This window comes from Arvicanthis niloticus, chromosome 2 (genome assembly GCF_011762505.2).
Source record: "Arvicanthis niloticus isolate mArvNil1 chromosome 2, mArvNil1.pat.X, whole genome shotgun sequence".
In the NCBI taxonomy this organism is placed as follows: domain Eukaryota; kingdom Metazoa; phylum Chordata; class Mammalia; order Rodentia; family Muridae; genus Arvicanthis; species Arvicanthis niloticus.
In genome coordinates this window covers 32,943,557-32,960,022 of record NC_047659.1, presented here as the reverse complement: position 1 = coordinate 32,960,022, position 16,466 = coordinate 32,943,557, and positions in this window count along the sequence as shown.

Sequence of the window (16,466 nt, the reverse complement as noted above, 5' to 3'; positions counted from 1 at the left end):
TCTTAATTTTTTCATTATAATACCAGCATCAAATGAATATTTATTTCTTTTTTTTTTTTTGATGTAAAAAATTGTAAAGTTATCTTTTTAAGAATACCTTGGCATAGGGTACTTCAAAGGTTGACACAACTCTTATATGAGAGTTCGTTATTGCTTTCATTAAGTTTAACTGCCAAAGTTCATGATAATTATATCACATATTCTTTTTTTTTTTTTTAGATCTTTCATTTACACTTCAGATACCATCCCGTTTCCCCATTCCCCCCCCCCTTAGAAAACCCCTATCCCATGCCCCCTTTTCCTTTTTGCATTTATACATTTTTTTAAGAAATGTTAATCATAGGCTTTATAAGTTTGGTATTGTTCAATCAGAGGTGTAACCCACTACCCAACCTAGATATATCAACTATCTTTGACTAGTGGAGATACATGAACATCTGCTTCCCTGTCTCCCCCCTCTATCTCTCTTTCATCACCTAGCTTCTCCTCTCCTTCTTCTTCTCCTCTTCTTATTCCTTTTCTTCCTCTCAGTACTCCTCCCACCTTAGCTCCTCCTACACATCTCCCTTCCTGTTAAAAGGAAACTTTTCTCTCAAAATACAATTAGAGCATAATTATGCCTATTTGTACCAGTGAGGTACAAGATAGTCCTAATACCCAGTCCATCCTTTTGTTGACTAACCAGCACCTCTGTCATCTATCCTAACTAAAACACATAGTTCTGAACCTGGCTTTTTCCTTGGCTTTAGGATGAATGTCAGCTGATGACCATACACTCAGATCTTTTCTCTCAAAGTAAATAGCTATAAGTTTTCAACCCCATCAGAAATCCAGAATGACTGAGTTGACTATAATTGTGGGAAGCACAAAGCATAGCTTCTAAAACTTAGCCAATTTATAGAGACCTCTGAACACCTGGACACTCGCTCTACTTCAAAACGTTGGAGCATCTGTTCTTCTGCGTTCTGGCCCAGGATCATCTGACAGACCTTAGTGCTGCAAAATTATTAAGGGCTGATTACTCTGTCTAGGCAGATATAATCAGTCGACTATTCTGCAAGTGTGTCCTTTTCTGGACAGTAATTTGTCTGTGGAAGGAAAGTGGCAATTCTTGCCTAGTGGCTGTCTCACCACAACTGGAGTAACTCCAAGGATGCTCAATTTCTTCTTAGAATTTAACATAGGAAGCTGTCCGGAGCAGACAGGTCTCTAATGAAAATGAACATTAATACTGAAATGTTTGTCATGTCAATTCTAAGGATTTCTGATGTTTTGAAAACCAGCTATCCATGTAAGGTAATCTGGACTGTTGCCTGTTCACTCAGCTATTTCTAAATAAAACATAGAGAACACCCTTATAATAAACTCCAAGTCATGAATTTGCTATAGTCCCTTAACTCACAGGCTGACCATCTCAAATCAGTTAAAAAAGTTAAAGAAGGACTGGGTCTAAGCTTTGTATTCCTAAGTGTGTTATACTGGTACAATGCCTATGAGAGTAACAATATTCATCTCACTCTTATATCACTAAGAAGCTCATGCCAATGAAAACCTTAAAATTTGTAAACAAAGTAAATTGGTGCCATTTAAGAATTTATATCTTCATCTTGTTATTAATTATGCAGATTTCTACTAATACGTTATGGCTATGCAATAAACCCTAGCTAATCCTCTCTATTCCGACAAAACCACTACTTTTCCCTAGGGAGACAGCCCAACATTTACCACCTTAGTCCCCATGCCCAGGGAATAGGGGCGCTGACTCATCATTAGCTTCTTCAAGCTGATTATGGGCATTGAGATATTAGAAGAGGAGTCGGGAGGAGAGCAAGTTGACAATCCTCTGATGCTGTGTCTTCGCTGCCTCCAGATGGAATTCACGGACCTCAGAGGTTTGAGCAGGTCTGCCCAGCTTGCTTGTTGAGTAGATACACCAAGGCTGATCATTCTGCAATATACAATTCTCGAAACAAATTTTAGTATCAAGATAGTTTTTTTTCTTTTTTTAAAGAGGGCTGACATTTTATTAAGAAAGTTGGTTCTAACCGCTTTTCTATTTTTCCCCTCTTTTATTGGATATAATATTTACATTTCAAATTTTATCCCCTTACCATATTTCCCCCACCACCCAGGAACCTCTTATCCCATCCCCCCTCCTCCTGCCTCTATGAAGGTGTTTACCCACCTACCCACAGCCTCCCTCCCCACCCTCAGATTCCCCCCCTCAGTGCTCAGCCTTCAGGGTACCAATGATCTTGTCTCCCACCTATGCCCAACAGGGCCATCCTCCCCTACATATACAGCTGGAGTCATGTGTCTCTCCCTATGTGCACCTGGGCTGGTGGTTTAGACCCTGGGGAGCTCTGGCTGGTTGGTATTCTTGCTCTCCTCACAGGGCCACCAGCCCGTATGGTTCACGGTTCCTTCAATTTACTCTCTAACTCCTCCATTGGGAACTTTGATCAGATTAATGGATAGCTGTGGGTATCTATCTCTGGGTATGTCCGACTCTGAGAGACCTCTAAGGAGACAGCCTTATCAGGCTGCTGTCAGCTTTCCCATCCTGACATCCCTATCAGCGTCTATTTTTGGTGACTGCCTATGGAATGAATACCCAGACACAATGGTCTCCCTACAACCCCCCCTTCAGATTCTGACCCACACTTTGTCTCCATATTTTCTCCCTTGGTTATTTAGTTATTCCTTCTAAGAAAGACCTAGGCATCCTCACTTGTTCTTTCTTCTTCATGAGCTTCGTGTCGTCTGGTAGTTGAATCTTTGTTGTTTCAAACTTTTGGGCTAATCTCCGCTTATCAGTGAGTAAATACCATGTGTGTTCTTTTGTGATTGGGTTACCTCACTCAGGATGATATTTTCTAGATCCATCCATTTACCTAAGAATTTCTCGAATTCATTATTTTTAATAGCTGAGTAATATTCCATTGTGTAAATGTACCACATTTTTTGTATCCATTCCTCTGTTGAAGGGCATCTGGGTTCTTTCCAGCTTCTGGCTATTATAAATAGGGCTGCTATGAACATAGTGGAGCATATGTCTTTGTTATTTGTTGAGGCATTTTCTGGGTATATACCCAGAAGTGGTATAGCTGGGTCCTCAGGTAGTGCTATGTCCAATTTTCTGAGGAACCGCCAGACTGACTTCCAAAGTGGTTGTACCAGCTTGCAACCCCACCAACAATGCAGGAGTGTTCCTCTTTCTTCACATCCTTGCCAGCATCTACTATCACCTGAGTTTTTGATCTTAGCCATTCTGACTGGTGTGAGGTGGTATCTCAGTGTTGTTTTGATTTGCATTTCCCTGATGACTAAGGATGTTGAGCATTTCTTAAGGTGCTTCTCGGCCATTTGAGTTTCCTCAGTTGAGAATTCTTTGTTTAGCTCTGTACCCCATTTTTTAATGGGGTTATTTTGTTGTTTGGCATCTAAATTCTTGAGTTCTTTGTAAATATTAGATATTAGCCCCCTATCAGATGTAGGATTGGTAATGATCTTTTCCCAATCTGTTGGTTGCCGTTTTGTCTTGTTGACAGTGTCCTTTGCCTTACAGAAGCTTTGCAATTTGATGAGGTCCCATTTGTCGATTCTTGATCTTAGAGCATAAGCCATTGGTGTTCTGTTCAGGAACTTTTCCCCTGTGCCTAGGTATTCGAGGGTCTTCCCCAACTTCTCTTCTAATATTTTCAGTGTACCTGGCATTATGTGAAGGTCCTTTATCCACTTGGAGTTGAGCTTTGTGCAAGGAGATAAGAATGGATTAATTTGCATTCTTCTACATGTTGACCTCCAGTTGAGCCAGCACCACTTGTTGAAAATGCTGTCCTTTTTCCACTGGATGAATTTAGCTCCCTTGTCAAATATCAAGTGACCATAGGTATGCGGGTTCATTTCTGGGTCTTCAATTCTGTTCCATTGATCGTCCTTTCTGTCTCTGTACCAATACCAAGCAGTTTTTATCACTACTGCTCTGTAGTACAGTTTGAGGTCCGGAATGGTGATTCCCCCAGAGGTTCTTTTATTGTTGAGAATAGTTCTCGCTATCCTAGGTTTTTTGTTATTCCAAATGAATTTGTAAATTGCTCTTTCTATCTCTATGAAGAATTGATTTGGAATTTTGATGGGTATTGCATTGAATCTGTAGATTGCTTTTGGCAGGATAGCCATTTTTACTAAATTAATCCTGCCAATCCAGGAGCATGGGAGATCTTTCCATCTTCTGAGATGTTCTTCAATTTCTTTCTTGAGAGACTTGAAATTCTTGTCATACAGATCTTTCACTTGCTTTGTTAGATTCACTCCAAGATAATTTATTTTATTCGTGGCTATTGTGAAGGGTGTCATTTCCCTGATTTCTTTCTCTGCCTGTTTATCCTTTGAGTAGAGGAAGGCTACTGATTTGTTTGAGTTGATTTTATATCCAGCCACATTGCTAAAGTTGTTTATCAGGTTTAGGAGTTCTCTGGTGGAAGTTTTAGGTTCACTTAAGTATACTATCATATCATCTGCAAATAGTGAAATTTTGACTTCTTCCTTTCCTATCTGTATCCCTTTGACTTCCTTTTGTTGTCTAATTGCTCTAGCTAAGACTTCCAGTACTATATTGAATAGGTAAGGTGAGAGTGGGCAGCCTTGCCTAGTCCCTGATCTTAGTGGGATTGCTTCAAGTTTCTCTCCATTTAGTTTGATGTTGGCTACTGGCTTGCTGTATATTGCTTTTACTATGTTTAGATATGGGCCTTGTATTCCTGATCTTTCCAAGACTTTTAACATGAAGGGATGTTGAATTTTGTCAAATGCTTTCTCAGCATCTAGTGATATGACCATGTGGTTTTTCTCTTTGAGTTTATTTATGTAGTGGATTACATTGATGGATTTCCGAATATTGAACCATCCCTGCATTCCTGGGATAAAGCCTACTTGATCTTGATGGATAATTGTTTTGATGTGTTGTTGGATTCGGTTTGCGAGAATTTTATTGAGTATTTTTGCATCAATATTCATAAGAGAGATTGGTCTGTAGTTCTCTTTCTTTGTTGGGTCTTTCTGTGGTTTAGGTATGAGTGTAATGGTAGCTTCATAGAATGAATTGGGTAGTGTTCCTTCTGTTTCTATTCGATGGAATAACTTGAAGAGGATTGGTATTAGGTCTTCCTTGAAGGTCTGAAAGAATTCTGCACTGAAACCATCTGGCCCCGGACATTTTTTGGTGGGAAGATTTTTAATGACTGTGTCTATTTCTTTAGGCGTTATGGGACTGTTTAGGTGGTTTATCTGCTCCTCGTTTAACTTTGGTACCTGGTATCTATCTAGAAAATTGTCCATTTCCTCCAGATTTTCCAATTTTGTTGAGTATAGGCCTTTGTAGTAGGATCTGATAATTTTTTTAATTTCCTCTGTTTCTGTTGTTATGTCTCCCTTTTCAGTTCTGATTTTATTAATTTGAATGCTGTCTCTGCACCCTTTGGTTAGTCTGGCTAAGGGTTTGTCTATCTTGTTGATTTTCTCAAAGAACCAGCTCCTGGTTTTGTTGATATTTTGTATAGTTCTTTTTGTTTCGACTTGGTTGATTTCAGCCCTGAGTTTGACTATTTCCTGCCGTCTACTCCTCTTGGGTATACTAGCTTCTTTTTGTTCTAATGCTTTCAGGTTTGCTGTCAAGTTGTTGATGTATGCTCTTTCCACTTTCTTTTTGTGAGCACTTAGAGCTATGATTTTTCCTCTTAGTACTGCTTTCAATGAGTCCCACATGTTTTGATATGATGTGTCCTCATTTTCGTTTAAATCTAAAAAGTCTTTAATTTCTTTCTTAATTTCTTCCTTGACCAAGTTATCATTGAGTAGAGCATTGTTCAGTTGCCAAGTGTATGTCGGTTTTCTGATGTTTTTGTCCATGTCAAAGACAAGTCTTAATCCATGGTGGTCTGATAAGGTGCTGGGGATTATTTCAATCTTTTTGTATCTGTTGAGGCCTGTTTTGTGACCAATTATATGGTCTATTTTCGAGAAGGTACCATGAGGTGCTGAGAAGAAGGTGTATTCTTTTGTTTTAGGATGAAATGTTCTATAGATGTCAGTTAAGTCCAATTGGTTCATAACTTCTGTTAGTTTCATTGTGTCTCGATTTAGTTTCTGTTTCCATGATCTGTCCATAGCTGAGAGTGGGGTGTTGAAATCTTCCACTATTATTGTGTAGGGTGCAATGTATGCTTTAAGTTTTAGTAATGTGTCTTTTATGTATGTGGGTGCCCTTACATTTGGGGCATAGATGTTGAGAATTGCAAGTTCCTCTTGGTACATTTTTCCTTTCATGAATATGAAGTGTCCTTCTTTATCTTTTTTGATTACTTCTGGTTGAAAACTGATTTTATTTGATATTAGAATCACTACTCCAGCTTGTTTCTTGGGACCATATGCTTGGTAGATTGTTTTCCAACCTTTTACTCTGAGGTAGTGTCTGTCCTTTCCACAGAGGTGCGTTTCCTGAATGCAGCAAAATGTTGGGTCCTGTTTACGTATCCAGTCTGATAGTCTATGTCTTTTTACTGGAGAATTGAGTCCATTGATATTAAGAGATATTAAGGAAAAATGAGTGTTGTTTCCTGTTATTTTTGTTATTGGCAGTGGAGATATGTTTGTGTAGTTACCTTCTTTTACGGTTTTTGGAAGATTACTTTCTTGCTTTTTCCAGGTTGTAGTTTCCCTCCTTGTGATGGAGTTTTCCACCAATTATCCTTTGAAGTGCTGGGTTTGTTTTGAGATACTGTGTAAATTTGGATTTGTCATGGAATATTTTGGTTTCTCCATCAATAATGATTGACAGTTTTGCTGGGTATAGTAGTCTGGGCTGACATTTATGTTCTTTTAGGGTCTGTATGATATCAATCCAGGTTCTTCTGGCTTTTATGGTCTCTGGTGAGAAGTCTGGTGTAATTCTTATAGGTCTGCCTTTATATGTTACTTTGCCTTTTTCCCTTACTGCTTTTAGTATTTTTTCTTTGTTTTGTACATTTGATGTTTTGACTATTATGTGGCAGGAAGTATTTCTTTTCTGGTCTAAACTATTTGGAGTTCTGTAGGCTTCTTGTATATTTATGGACATCTCTTTCTTTAGGTTAGGGAAGTTTTCCTCTATAATTTTGTTGAGAATATTTACTGGTCCTTTAAGTTGGGAGTCTTCCCCCTCATCTATTCCTATTATCCTTAGGTTTGGCCTTCTCATTGTGTCTTGGATTTCTTGTATATTTTGGGTTAGTAGCTTTTTGTATTTTGCATTTTCTTTGACAGTTGTGTCAATGTTTTCCATGGTATCTTCTGCACATGAGATTCTCTCTTCCATCTCTTGTATTCTGTTGGTAATACTTGTATCTATGACTCCTGATCGTTTTTTTAAGTTTTCTATCTCCAGGGTGTTCTCCCTTTGTGATTTCTTTATTGTTTCTACTTCCGTTTTTAGATCCTGCATGGTTTTGTTTAATTCCTTCTCCCGTTTGGTTGCATTTTCTTGTAATTCCTTAAGGGATTTTTGTGTTTCCTCTCTAAGGGTTTCTATCTGTTCTTTGAGAGTGTTATTTATGTCTTTCTTAAAGTCCTCTATCATCATCATGAGAAGTGATTTTAATTCTGAATCCTGCTTTTCTGGTGTGATGGGGTGTTCAGGGCTTGCTATGATGGGGGAACTGGGTTCTGATGATGCCATGTAACTTTGGTTTCTGTTGCTTACGTTCTTGTGCCTGCCTTTTGCCATCTGGTTAATTCTAGTGCTACCTGTACTTCTGTCTCTGATTGAAGCCTGTCTTTCCAGTTGTCTCGCTTTCGTTTGGTCTTCTAGAAGTCCAGATGTCTTTGTGATTTTTTTCCAGCTGCCCTGATTACAGTGGTATCTCTAGGATGCCTCAGGATATGGTGCCTCCAAGGTAGCAGTCCAGCTAGATGTCTGCTGTTCTGGGTGCAGTGTCTCCTCTTGGATATCTCAGGGTATGTTGTCTGACACTCTGAGTTCAGTTGTTCCTCTGTGGCTCTGGGTTGAGCGGACCTTCCAGTATGTCTCAGGTGGAATCCGGGGTCCACACAACTGCAGACCTGGTAGAGGTCTGGTCTGGGACTCAGACCCTGCAGGCCTCAGACCGGAGGGGGGGGCGAGCAGCAGAAGGAGCGTGCTAGCGCTGGCTATGGGTTCTATGGATCCCCCAGAATGTGTCTGGGGGGCTCCTAGGTGCACTCACTCGCAGGCCTCAGACTGCAGGAGGGGCGAGCGGCGGAAGGGGCATGCTAGCGCTGGCTATGGGTTCTTTGGATCCCCCAGAATGTGTCTGGGGGGCTCCTGGGTGCACTTACCCGCAGGCCTCAGACTGCAGGAGGGGCGAGCGGCGGAAGGGGCGTGCTAGCGCTGGCTATGGGTTCTATGGATCCCCCAGAATGTGTCTGGGGGGCTCCTGGGTGCACTTACCCGCAGGCCTCAGACTGCAGGAGGGGCGAGCGGCCGAATATTTATTTCTTTGGTTATTTTTCTGATGCCATAAATCTGGACTTTATCTCCCACTACTCAATGCATAAATAGATATTTTACCTTAATCATTTTCTTAAGAGGCTAACAGTGCAAAATATTTTACACAATATACTTGGAATGCTCTGGCCTTTTCTTGATGTGTCTGGTCCATTCCTGTATACTACATACATAGGAATAGCTAATTATTCTCTAGACATTTTATCAGTTACAAATTGTCATAATAATGCCACAGAATAAACAAACACATAGTTGACAGAACAACATCAAAGCTGAGAATCTAAATGGGTCAGTTGACCTTGGCTGGACTTTTTATATAGTCAACTTAGGTGTCATCTAAGAAGGCCAATATAATTCCTCTAAGCAACTTTTCTTCATCATTTAATATGATAGCTTAGGCACATCCTCATGACAATAGGAAAGGACTTAAAGAGGACAGCACAATATATCAAGACTGCTCATAAACAACCCACTGTCATATCTACCTTACCCCATTAGCATAACAAGTAACATCACATAAAAAAGTTCTGGGTAACATGATTCAGGGAGAATGCAGAATTGAAGTGATTAATGAAAGTTTTCTGTCTTGCTTGTAATAGACTCTTTTCTATGTTTCATGACAATTAATTCTAAATAACTTCTCCAATATTTTGAACATGAAGCCATAAATTATTCAAATCCATGCTTCAGAAATTTGTTATTAATATATAAATAGTCATTAAAAGATACCCATTGTTTTAGTATATGGCAAAATCAAGTGTTATATATCTAATACAAAAATATATGCATATAACAGATGTACAGCATGGTCTACATGTGGGTCCTATAACATCTCACTCTGTTGCTTGCCTATGGATCTTGCTCCCCTAACTGAGTTGCCTTGTCTAACCTCAATGGGAGAAAATCTACCTAGTCCATCAATGACTTGACGTTTCAGGGTCCAGGTACCCAGGGGGGGCCACCCCATTCTCAGAGAAAAAGGGGAGGGAGGATGGGGGATATGCTGTGTGATAGGGGAACATGGAGGAGAAGGAAGACATGATAAGGATATAAAATGAATAAATGAATGAATAAATAAATGCACATATATTTATTTGGAGATATGTAAATGTTTTTATAATTTATAAAAATTATATGCTTTTTATAATTTATAAATAATAGTTTTTAAGAAAGTATAAAAGTCTTTAAAGTAGTTAAAAATGGTCATTCTTTACAGAAAATTAATAATTATAAACACCAAATGTGTAACATCTTAGAAACAAAGTGAAAAGATAATTTATATGACTTCAAGAGATTGTTAATTTACATTATTGCTGGTAAATAATTTCAGGATTGTAATTTTCAGTCATGCCATTGAAAATCAGGTCATTGAGTCAAATATTTTTCATTGTATTTACAATAGTCAATTATTTATGAAAATAAATACATATTATTCTTTATCCTTTTAATGATCAATACTTAGTTTCTGTATAAAAAAGTGTAGGCCAGTTTTATAAGTCTTCCTTTCACATAAGAAACATATTCTCCCCAGTAATCAGAAGATACAGCTTTCATGGAACTAAGCTGTTAATACAGCCTCTTTCGCTTCTCGGCTTTCAGACAAAATGATGAATGACTGAGCGTACCCTAGAGTGCATTCACAACACTGTCACATACTGATACAAGACCTATTGGTGGTCTGGAGCAGATGTAATTTCTGTCTTGAATATAGATATGACTTGACTTAGAAAAATAAGCCACTGCTGAAGGAAGTTTATGTTGCGTGTGGTTTGAGTTGTTAGTGAAGTATGCCTTAAAAGGGGTTTTAAATGCTCATTACTTCTTTGGTCATATTTTCCTTTTCTTCTACTTCAACAAAGTTCAGATGAGTATTTTGTGTATTTGTTTAAGTTAAATAAATGAAATAGCTTCAGGAATGTTTCATATTCATAAACAAAGAGAAACTGTCTAGTGTTGACATGTGGTAGGATGCTAGATACATCTTATATATGTGTAATCAGTTATAAAAGCTGCATTAATCACTGTTTCTATCCTGTCTTTGGAGCGGTGTGGAAAATGAGAATTCTCTATGATGCTGAGAACTGGATGAATTTTCACAAACTTAGAATATTAAGTATACCTTAGATATTAGGAGATAGTAGCTACAAGAGATAGAAATCAGAACAGATTTTAATTACATTTAGAACATTATTAAACCATAAACAAAACAAAAATTAATATTTTTCATCCTTTTGGGGTGACTGAATAAAAATCATATGGAATATTATTGAAGACATAAAATATCAGATTGCATGTTTGTAGATATAAAACTACATTTGCAAAGATATAACCAAGTACCTAAGAAATATTGGGCAGAATATGCAAAGTAAAGCCTAATTTAATTTTTTTCTCTCTGTTTACATATTTCCTGTATATGGTGGATATATCACACAGAGTTGCTGTCTTCAATGACTTCAGGAGAGGGAGATCACTCATCAGTAAAAGTTAGTGACCACCACCTTATTCTTCTCTTTTATTACCTTCTCTACGGATTATTTTTTCTAGTAAATACATTTCCTCCTTAAAAACAATAAAGTAATAAATGATGCAGAAGAATGAAGAATGTTTATATTGTTAGGCTATTTACTAGATGATCTCTTCAAATGATTGGTTAGATGGTTGAAACTACAGAAAATTATTGTGAGATATTAAAGGATTAGTTCTGAATTATTATACTGACAGCTGATATCTGGTTAGATCTGATCCATTTAATTGCATAGTAATTGATTTCTTTTTCTCTCTATTTTTTGATACACTTCTATACCTCAAGCTCTTTTTTTTTTAATTTTTATTTTTATTCTTTAATTCTTTTTTACAGTCCAGACTTCACCTACATCTCAGTCTGATCCTTGGGTGTTCCCTAGCCCGTACCTCCACCCTCAACCCCTGGCTCCACAAGGATGTCCCCACTTTTTCAAGATTCTCCACTTTCAGGAGCCTCAAGTCTATCACAGGGTAGGTGCATTTTCTCTCACTGAGGTCAGACCAGGCAGTTCTCTGCTGTATATGTGTCAGAGACCTTATATCAGCTGGTGTATGCTCAGTGTCTGAGAGATCTCAGGGGTCCTGGTCAGTTGAGACTGCTGGTCTTCCCTTACTGATGCTTTGGTATGCTTGCAGAAAAGAGCCTAGCATGGCTGCCCTCTGAAAGGCCCAACAAGCAGTTGAAAGTGTCAGATACAGATACTAGCACCCAACCAAACCAATGGACAGAAGCTGGGGACCCCTGTGGTTGAATTGCCAAAAAGCTAGATTAGGCTTTCTTTTTATACATTTGTAGCTTTTGACAACTTTCCATTTAAGTTAGTATGTATCTGAAAAGATAAATTGTGTACAAAAAAAATAAAATAAAATAAAATTCCACTATTTTACTTATTGTTTTGAGCCACTGTAGACTTTTCAAAAATGTTATTTATATTCCAAGCATGGTTCAAACTTACATGGTGTTACTCAGAATACTTAATGTTTTCTTTAAGATAAGGGAAACACTGATAAGTATAGAATTCAGATCCTGTGTTTTTTGAACCTGTGATTTTTTTTAACCCTTCTAAGTTTTAAAACTATGAAACCTTTATGCCTGTGGTGTAGCCTCTTCAACTGCATTGTCATTTTATAGTTTTTTTGGGGGGGGGGGGGAATTCGAGACAGGGTTTCTCTGTGTAGCCCTGGCTGTCCTGGAACTCACTCTGTAGACCAGGCTGGCCTCGAACTCAAATCCGTTTGCCTCTGCCTCCCAAGTGCTGGGATTAAAGGCGTGTGCCACCACCGCCTGGCTCATTTTATAGTTTTTAATTGAGTGGTACATACTATATAGAGAACAGTTTAAGCCAGGAACAAGAGATGGAGATTACTCAACAAGAGAAATACAAAGACAGTAAAGTAGATGCAGAGGCTGAATACAGAGGAGATTACAGAATGAGACATGACGCCTGTGTCTCCATTGAGATATTATATTGCTGATGTAGAGCTGAGAGGACAGCAAGAAGAATACCTACATGATAAGTGTTTGGTTAGTTTTTAAATTTTTTATATTTATCTAACCTAAAGTATTTCAATGAATGATTGCCTACACACAATAGAAGTAGTTATCAAGTTTTAAAATTATGTTTTAGGTTGAAAATTTAACCTATCAATTCTTTTACTATCTAACGTCACTTTATAAAGTGGCCACTATTACCATCAACTTAATGTTACTTAGGAAATGGCGGGCAATTGATGATGTGTTGTGTTCCTGTATAATTAGCATGCTATAGGACAAGAATATGAACTCAACAAATCTGGCTTTCGAATCCCAGGACTGACACATTCTGCCAGGAAACATCCTTGTTTTGGTTCTCTATCACTGACCTTCAGACAACTGTTAAGTTTTATCACTGGTGAGCGTGTATTTTGACTACCTGAGCCCGATCTCTGCTAAACGCAGGATAAACTGAGGCAGCAGCATGATTAAACCTATTCATGTTTAAGTCAGGAGTATTATTTTGTAAACCTTTCCAAAATTGTTTTCAGTTTTATTTAAAGGAGATGCTTGAGGAAAACATAAAATGAACACTGAACCCACAAACCATTTGATGGTATGAAACCATCCACTGAGATAATTTGCAAGTGTACAAGGGAAATATTTTTCACATGGAAGTGGCTATCATTAAATAGAACTTATGCCTATTTATTTCCCTAATAACACTGCTGCGTCTATGCAGAAAACTTAATTCTTTATTTTCCAAATCATTTTTTTTTTAATTTCACATTACTTTTTCTCACTGATCTTCTTAAGTCTGTGGTGAATTCAGTGAATAGATATGGGGAATGTAAAATAAATAGAGTCATTTGAGGGGACCATATATACTGGATTCACAAGTATTGTGCAGAAATAATGTGAATCAAAAACTGAATTAAGTGACTAGATTTTGATTATGTCTGTATTTCTTAAATCTTATGTGAACACTATTATAGAACCACTATATACATTAGTGGGTTTAAGTTTTCTCATTAACATATTTATCAAAAATAAATAAAATAAAATGTATATGCTAAACAATTCAATAAATAGCAATTAATAATGTATACCATATTAAATTGCCTTACATTCTGGATGAAAGCATGTTAAGTCTTGAGATATTTTAGCCTTAGCCTATCTTTGTATGCATATGCAGTCTTTTCATGTACTTAAATGTAATCATTCAAGCCTATTTTAGTTAGGTGTAAGTAGTTTCAAATGGAAATGCTTAAGTCATGGTGTTGACAGAGTCTAGAGAGAATCCATTTGTGGGGAAAAAAATCTGTTGTAAAATAATTTCATAAAAGATTGTTTTCTTCTCTTTAAAAGTTTTTTGGCAAAACTTTCAATAACTACTAGTAATATAAACTTTACCAAAAGTTGCCTAACATGAATGATAAGGTGTAGAAACTTGATTCCTGGAAAGCAAATAAACCCATATGCTTAATTCTTTGACCTCCCCCTCCCAAATTCCCTTCTGTTTTGCCCCATTGTAGATCAGGTCTGCACTGAGAATGTCCTTCAGAGTGTGAAATTGCCCCACGGTGTTGTCAAGCAGTCAAGACTATGTTATGGATGTGGTCGTTTATCCTGATTGTCTGCTTGATCTGGTGGAATTTTCAACTTAGACAAGAGAAATCACTATCAGTTTATAACACTGTCTGTGATCCAGTGGATTTAAGAAGTAGGTGCCCAATCTCCCTTTCCTTTCAAGCAAGATACTAAATTTAAAAGTTTAAATGAAAATAAACAGACCTGAAATTAATTTTAAGATGCATGATTTTTTTTTCACAGGAACATTGCCCCAGAAATTCTGTTTAAAAGACCAGTAAAATTTCCAGTACAACCTTCTTGGTTCTTTTGTTTCTAAAATTCAAGAGAATTGCACCATTGACTTCAAAATCCCCTGAAATGTATAATTGCAAAAACATTCTGAAAATTAAAATGCTTATATTCTTTTACCCATCCATTACCACTGAGGTGTTAAAATAATTTATTCCATTATATTAACAATTGTTTGATGCATTGAAAGATAATTTGCCATGTAATTTTGTTAAACCTAAAACTGTGGCATATTTTCTTGATAATATCATTAATATATCAAGAGTAAATAAAATGTTTAGTGGTAGGCACATTAATTATCGCCTTCATCTATCGGTGTTTAAAACTTAGAAATAATTAAATGTGCTTTAATAAGATATGGTTCTGAGAACGCAAGATCGTTTATGAATTGCTAGAGGTGCATGGAACTGCGTCTCCCCTGAGAGACGAAATTTATGCCTAACACCCCGCTGATTGTTCAGAAGGTAAAGAACCAATAGCTGCATGTACAGAGGTTTAATTTAAAGTGTGTTTCTCACTAGGCTGCTCACAACACTTAATTAAACTCTGCTGTTTTGGCAATGACAAATGCCGGAGTGCAGAAGGAGCCCGAGTCACGGTGACTGAGACGCTTTCGTAATTTCTTTCATGTGCTCTGGCAGCCAGATCCAGGTCAGAAAGAAAGCAAGAATAAAAGAAGATATATTTAAGGTATTTGGACAAAGTTGCTACTTTTAAGAATCTATTCCAGTGTTCAACCGTTTCTTTATATAAAGAATTTTAAGTCCTGTGGTGTTTGTGGGAAATAAGCCACATGTCAGGGAAAACCTATTTACAATCCATTTAAAGTCACTATGCATTGTGAAAATATTTTTCTTTTTAATTAGCAATTAGAAAACATAAAATAATTCAAATTTACATAGATATACAGAGATTTTACTTCTAGGCACATCTTCTAACTATACTTTATGTAGTTTATACCATAGATAGGTTTATTTCTGAAAAACATTCCAAATTGAGGAAGTTTATTGAGGAAGTTAAAAGTTTTAAAAGATCCCAACATTTCTATTTGTGCGACGTCAACTATAAAATGAAGAATAAATGACCTTTTCTTTAAAAGTCATCTCTATTGAAACACTTTCAAAGATGTCTTTATGATTGCTCTGCATAAAATTCTTGATTCTTATTTTAAGGTTTCCCATGTAGAGCCCCATTGTAAAGAAGCTGTGTAAAGAGATGTGTTTTCATATTTTTTTTAATCTCATAGAGATACCAAAGCTAGAACCAATAAACTATTGAAGACTATAACAAAAGTAGCCAATATTTATTGAACTTTTACAAGATAGCAGATGTCATTTGAGCTTGTGAATATGTATAACTCACCCAGTTCCCAAGACCATGTGTGCATTCATTACTTAATATGTTCATTCTAAATAATGGAAAACTGATAGTGAGAGAAATTGGGAGATATATGGGATCACATCTTTCTTTAAAGACATCAAAGGTTTCAGATTCATGGGATCTGTCTCTAGAATTGTATACAACACACTATCCTAACCAGCGGAAATGACACAATTTTGAATCTTAGAAATCAAAATTAGATCAAGGGCCACGTGAATCACACAGGGTAGTAGATTTCTTTCTTATCACAAGGCCTTTACCCTTCCTTACAGGTTTGTATTGCTGCACTAACCTTAGAAATTTTCTAATTCTTGTTAAGTGCAGAAGGCACAGGCTGGGAAAGTCACAGAAATACATATCACTGCAGTGTCGATAAATTATAGCATTAAACCAATGGAAAGCTTACTTTATCCATGAACTATTTCTCAGCATTCCCATTTTTTGTTGTTTTGTTTTTGTTGCTTGATTGCTACCACATGTCTCTAGAGCAAACATGTGCTAGTTCCCACAACAGACAGTAAGGTTAATCCATCATTCCATTCTTGTATGGTAGTGTTAAAAAATCCTGACAGGTGACAGATTCAATGTTCTGTGCTAAAGGTTTGTATTTAAAATCGTTCAAAGTATCTGTCCTACGTATTTTTCTGAGCTCATATTTTTTCTAACTGTTGCCGTAATTCCAAATGC